Genomic DNA, 7,348 nt, shown 5'->3' with positions numbered 1-7,348 from the left:
AGGAAAAAGTGGGAAGAGTCAGACCTTAGCTAGTTTGTTTAATCCACCCAGAGACAAGAGCAAACAGCACGGTGGCTCGGCACCACGCCTCCATTCTGAGCTAGTGACTGTGCTGCTGCCTCTTGTCCAGCCAACTAACCAAAACCATAGGTAGATGAACCATAGGCAAAGGACGCTGTGCTGTGGAAACTCACAGACCACAGGAGAGAACTGGGGGTGCCTGAATTGGAAGGTCTCAGTGACACGGGAAAGTGCTTGACGTTTGCATTAGGACAAATCATTCCCAACTAATCAGTACGAAGTGAGACTTCATGAGCTCCATTGATACTGTTACCAATAAAAAACCTCCAGTATATATATTTTTAAATAGCTAGTTTTACAGAAGAGGTCCCTATGGATCTTGCCACGGATCAAACCAAAATTCATAGACAAATAAAGCATACAAGGTGTTTCTACTTCTTCAGCAGCGTGTCCTCATATAATTTATGCTAGACTCCAGAAAGTTTAACGACGTGTTTAAACATTCACTCCTGGTTGGGACTATTAACCTTCTGATTTAAAGGCTGAAGGATCTGGGATCATGAAACACATACCACAATGCTGCATTTACTCTGTGGCTTTGGCCCCAGCACATGCACAAAAAAAGCAATATAAATGTCAAGATACGACACTAGCATATTTGCTTAACATTACGTTTTGCCGGCATTTTTTTTAAAGACAGAAATCTTGCTTAAAGGCAAAAGTAGGCTAAAAAACCCACCCTGATTATACTTTATAAACAATGAAATCATTATTCCTAAGTGTTCCCATAACATTACACAACTGCAGGATAGAAAACAATTTTTCAGGATGTGACAGCTGCAGCTCCTACAGCCTGAGGCCTAACCATCCCCACAGACACCAGACACGCCAAGTGGTGCTGCGTCAACAGCCAGAGAGCCTGTCCTGCACAGCTCTGAACCACGCACCCCACACGCCAATAAGTTTTCATGGGGACCCCAACTTCGGCACCAGCCCCTAGATGCAAAGCATCCAAAACTCTTTAAGTACTCCATTTCTCTAATTGCTGGAAGAAAGGACTGTCTCCATTATCTCACCAGTGTCACTTCGCCAATTCAACTACAGCTCTCCAAAAGACAAGAACGCTCTACCCTTCCTCGGGCCTGACTATTTGATTCTTCCTGCCTATTAAGCAGCATTTGCTGCAATTCCTCACACGACCCTATTAAGTTTAATGGACTGGTTTGAATGAGAAATCATGAAACAGATCAGAGCCCTGTTAATCTCACTGTGCTCCTTGCAAAGCTGAGCAATGTGCCAACACTGTACAAAACGTGAGTTTCTGAATAAATTATACATTTGGGAATCATAGTTTTTGTTGATTAAAAACCCCCCAATTTTGACACAACCAAAGAATACTTACGACTTGTCAATGATATAAATGACTGGCCTGTCTCAATAAATTATTTTAAAAGACTGCTTACAAATTTTTAATTTAAATCAAAAACTTTTATTTCATTATTACTGTGACTTCAGAAAGGACACACGTGACTTAAGTTTTAGTTAAAGCTTTAAATGGTCTTTATCATGTGGCTAGTAAGAACATGAAAGACAAAATTTATGACTACTGACTCCCTAAACAAACACTACCGTAGTCATGGTAAAAATGCAACTGAACACACAAATGAATCACAAATTAATTCAGTCCACATTTCACATGTCCCATACACAATACAAAGTACCTAAGACATCTGCAACTCAATTGCTCCATTTCTCAGATTCCATTCGAGTCCTGATAAAACATTTAGAAGACTGGTCAGCAAATTAAACGGATGCAAAAGAACATTCATACGATTTTATCATCTTGTCTGCTGAAGACCATTCTGGATATGAAATTATTTGCACACTTTTCCTCCCAACAATTAAAAGACAACATAATAGTAATACATGTAAAGCATCTTAAAAATTTGGTTTCCATTTACACAAATGGATACATCAGCCAACATTTATATGCCAGTCACTGATCTTTTTCATCACTATCATTAAAAAACCTGTTACTGCAGCAACCTATTATTGTTTTCACTTTGCTTTACGTACTGTTTCTTGCCACTGTTTTGCTATGTATTTGACTGTAGCATTCTGGTTGCACCTACTTACAGAAGCACAAATTATAACAGGCTTATAAGAAAGATGGGGACAAACTTTTTAGCAGGACCTGTTGTGATAGGACAAGGGCTAATGGCTTTAAACTAAAAGAAGATAATTTGGACTAGATATAAGGAAGACTTTTTTTACAATGAGTGTGGTGAAACACTGGAACAGGTTGCCCAGAGAGGTGGCAGATACTCCAACCTGGAAACATTCAAGATGAGGTTGGATGGGGCTCTGAGCGACCCGATCCGAGTTTAAAATGTCTCTGCTCATTGCAGGAGCATTGGACTAGATGTCCTTTAAAGGTCCCTTCCAACCCAAACTATTTTATGATTCTAATGATTTTTTTTTTTTTTAAATCGCTCTTTGTGCACTTTGCTGCCAGTGCCAAATTTCTGTCTGCCTCACAAAGACTTTTTTTTTCAGGTTGCTCATGCTTCTGGTTGTTTATTAAGATGACACAAATCCATTTTTAGAAGTCATATTGGTAGTTTTATTATTGCCATTATTTTGAAAGTCATACTAGCTATGCAACATAATTCAGTACATAAAGCTAAGAAATATAAACTAAAACTCCGGTTCCGTATCACTTACTCTCTGGCAACTCCCAACAAATGAGACAGAGAAAAGGAAAACACTTTACTACATGCTGGCTTAAATTAAAGTAAGGTAGTTAAACTTGTATAGAATTCCAGAGCTTCTGATCTAGGAAAATACGAATTAAGTATAGGTGACCCCTTTAAAAAGGATCTAATTATTGTGAGAGAAGTTACATGTATCAAACTAACGACAACTTAGTATATAAGCCAACTGGAAAATTTACACAAACCTGTAGCTCCGCTTCCTGAATATCTGAAAACTGCTCACATTTTAGGATATAAAATTAGCTGGATCAAATCTCATTCAATTGATTTTCCAAAAGACCACACTCCATCTAGTACCAACAGATTTCTATCCCAAAAGAGAAAAAGTATTCAGAGTTAAAAGTGTAATTAATAGAATAACATCTCAGTAAATACTAGAATGATATTTGAAAATACTAAACAAGTCACTTTTCTTATGAAGTTATTGCAACTATGGTCCCAGCTTTATAGACACATTTGTCAGGGGGCAAAGAAATATCTTGGCCTTTAACAGGTGCATTTCTCACTATCAAGCAAAGGGGAGAGGGGAAAAAAGTCCAAACAGACCCTCATAAAAAGGTCTATGGTCCTACCTTGGTTTAAAAGGTACTGCTAAACAACAAAGCCAGACTACAATTCTGCAGTGTGCTCTGTAAGATGGACTTGCACACTGCACACAAGTCACCGTGCACATAAAGCTACCTACGTTTAAGTTTTTGGGGTTTCAGATTTTATTTCTTTTTATAGGGATCTTCAGACTACCTACATAACTACTACATACTACCTACATATACTACACATGCTTTAGCTGATACAGTAACAAGTTACTTACAGAAAAATTCAGCTTATAGGAACATGTTCCTATAAACCTGCTAACTGATTCCAAGTTCATCAAGGACATATAAATACATAGGCGATTAACTTCTTAAACATATACTTAAATGTTTTCCTTAACTTTAGCACGTACATTGCCTTAACACAACTGCTAAGACACAGGGTGTGCACTACCAGACATTCCTTTCTAGCTTGTTCATTTAAAATTACAGAATCAGATTGGCAGTCAAAGTGCCAGAGTTAGTCAAGCTCAGTTTTCACTGGCACATTAACCTACTTCTTTTACTGCTACAAAATTGCACTATACAGAACTTTTATATTTTGAAATGGACATTTAGAAAATGTCACAGTCAGCATCATGTAATTTTTTCACCTCAAGTGATAGTCAAAAAGGAAAAACGAATCCTATGAACTTCCTCTCAAATTAAAAATCTACTGAAATCTCACGTACTGACTGCCAGCCTGCATCTGCTGATTTATAATGCTTTCCAACAGAAAGAGCATCACAAAAAATCTCCTTTAAAATGGCTGTCATCTTCTTTTGTTCTAACAGCCTGAGGCCCTTACTGTCCTCCATCAAGATACACTTCATTTGTTCATACTGAAGTGAAGCTGATCTCAGAAAAGACAGTGGCTTCTATCACCTAGCATTTTTTTTTCCTCTTTGATAAGCTACTTAATTCAACTCTGTCCTACTGTGACCAGCAGGAAAAATACGAAAACAAATCCTCATCCCCTTTTGCTTAATTAGTTTAATTTAGGACTGCAAATGTTATTAGCACAGTAGTATGCTTATAACCTTTCACCACCCTAAAGCACAAGTAAATTTATTTGCATACATCCACTGTGCATTTGCATACCTTCAGGTTCCTTCTAAAAATAACTTACCCACGAATTGGCAACATATAACTCCCTCTTGGGAAACTACCGCCTTCCTGGAATACCTCTTTCACTATTCAGAAATATCCCTTATACAATATGTTACCTGGTCTCATCTCTCTAGCAGTAGGTATACATCAATGATGCCAAAACGTTTTTTTGCACCGAAGTCCTACAGCAGGAGCTTCCATCCACCCAACCTACTAAGCTCTGCCTCTTAAAAGTAATTGTATCAATCAGAGAATGATTATTAAGCTGATACAGTTGATAAATCTAAGCCTGAACTGCATGTCTTTATTCTTGTCTGTAATATTATAATAAGGAAATGGAACCCACAAACAGAACGATATTCATCATTTTTTATTATTAATTTGATTTTCCTTTAGGAAATAATATCACTCATTCAGTAAGACAACAGCAGGCAAATGCAGCTGCAAAAGTAAAGTCTTAGCTCTTAACAGTCACTGACACATTCAGTCAAAGAATTATTTTAATTCAAATAAAGGCATATTTCTGAAGATGGATTTAACTTAATGGCTTGAATAAATGTTTGTACCTAAGTAAACTATGACTAACGACACTTTCATGAATGCGATGAAAGCTTTGTATTAAAATGTACAAGCACTATAAAGTTACAATTGTGAGCTATTAAGAAATGGCTGCAATTTTAAAAGTTATATGAAATATAGTAACTCACATTATATATATAAAAAAAAGTAAATGCACTGATCATATCCTAAACTCCAGTATTAATGCTAGTGACACCTTTCAAAATATGTAACTGTATCCTTCATTTTGGACACTGAGGCTTTTGACTAGACATCTCTGCACGTAAAAAGAGAAGACAGTCATTCTCAACAGAGCAGCTCCACCTTCCAGAGTTTAAACGGCAGTTTTCATTTCAAGTTTATGACTCTAATAATCAAGATGTCCTAAAATTAACAACCTTCAAGACAATAGTATAACCTTCTGAAGGTCTACTTGAAAGATAAAAACTCCTTTATGGGTATAAGGCCTAATACTAGTATCAGTAATAAAAATGTTTCACAAAATAAAAGGCTTTTTATTCACTTCTAAAGCACTCACTCTGGCTTCTCAGCATCATTTTTATCAAACAATTACTTCATGCACTTAGACATGCACAATAGTTGTGCTATTACACCTACTAACCACGCTCCTTTGCTTTGCAACTCATTCAAGATCGAGGCACAGATCAGTTATTTAGGTGGCCTTGATGATTTTAATTAGATACCAAAATACCTTTCAGGATCTGAGTTTTAGCATTTCCTTTCAAAATATTTAAGCTTGAAACAACTTTTCAAAGACATATTTACCAAGCACCAAGTCATTCTCTTAAAATAACCTGAAAACTCATCTGTTTTACAAGTCTGTACACAACACCCACCATCCCTGTGCAATATGCAATAAATACTGATTGTCTACTATATGCGCATAAATCTTATTTTACTACACCTGTACAATTAAGCCTGCTGTATAGGTTGATACTACATATACATACCCAACACTAAAATGAATATAACAGCATAGCAATATAAACACAAAGAATACCATAAACATCACTACAGTAAGTACTCTGGTGAAATACAGACTGCAATGCAAAAAGCTCCCGGTTCATTGAGGTCTTTGTTCTACACCGAACTATCCTGCTCCTGCTCTGTTAAACTCTGTGGATAATTTTGCATAACAATGTCTTCATACCAGGAAGAAACCTGACTAACACCAAAGCCAACTTACTTACTTTACTTCCTACTGCAAGGCAGAGCTTGAGAAGAGCAGGTTGCTGTTTGAAGACTCTTAAAATTCCTTTATTATAATAAGTATAACACAAAGGACTAAAAGAACTGAATTCCATGGTTTATTTCTCTATTAAAGCTCTTACAAACCACAGATCTTCACGATGCCAAAGAAGTTCTTCCCCTTACTCCCATATATTTAAAAGTTAGTAGAACAAGCAATACAACAGTAAAAAGCATTGCTTACAAGAGATACTGAAGAAACTGGAGGGGTTTTGCCCGGGGAAAAGGTAACTGAGGGAAGATACATCAATAGCCTTCTAATACATAACAGAAAAACAATGATCTGGGGGTTGGACTAGATGATCTCCAGAAGTCCCTTCCAATCCTAACCATTCTGTGATTCTGTGAACATTCACACCTGTTAAGGACAAGACAAATGACATCACCTACTAAACCAAAGACAACTCAGGTTGGACTGTAGTTCTAAAATGACCATCAGGTTCCCCACAATCTCCTTCCAGAGTGTTCCAGTTCTTGCAGAAGTCACAGGAGCTGCAGCCCTGCCTCTTGAGCAGCATCAGCACCAGCCAGCTTGGCTCCAGCTGATGCTTCTTTCTTCCCAACCCAACTGAAATTCTAGATTAGGCATTAAGAAAACTTTCCAACAGCAAGGGCAGTTATTATTCTCCTCACAGAATGTGTGATCTCCACTATTAATTTTCTGACACTATGTTTGGCAGAGAGCTATTTGATCTTCCTCATAGTATGAAGGGACAAGAGGACCTGTCAAAGTCCATCCCCGATCCATTTTTGTTTAATTTACTTGCAAGCACGAGTAATGCCCTCAGTTGACTACTGACTATAAGCCATACGCATCTTGATCAGATGTCTTTGTCTCATTTTTAAAAGGCCTTCCAAATTCACTGGGGACTTAACGCAAACAGGAGACCAGTCAGCGGCATCTGTTGCTCAAGACTGCTGCTTTCAACATCAAGGAGAACTTTTTTTTGGCACGTACCGCTTCATGCCTACGCTATAATAACCAAAACCAGAGGATGGGCACGGCCAGGCCCGAATCCCGCGGGGCCGGACACAGCCTCCCGA

At 37.7% G+C, this 7,348-nt stretch overlaps 1 protein-coding gene across 1 annotated transcript in view; it reads right to left on the bottom strand.

The window, feature by feature from the left end:
* GOPC (golgi-associated PDZ and coiled-coil motif containing) overlaps positions 1-7,348 on the bottom strand; it is a 25,012-nt gene that overhangs the window by 17,326 nt on the left and 338 nt on the right. The window lies entirely within an intron of this gene.

The sequence above is a fragment of the Charadrius vociferus genome, unplaced genomic scaffold, assembly GCF_000708025.1.
Source record: "Charadrius vociferus isolate BGI_N301 unplaced genomic scaffold, ASM70802v2 scaffold230, whole genome shotgun sequence".
In the NCBI taxonomy this organism is placed as follows: Eukaryota; Metazoa; Chordata; class Aves; order Charadriiformes; family Charadriidae; genus Charadrius; species Charadrius vociferus.
This window is presented reverse-complemented; position numbering and strand designations above follow the sequence as displayed.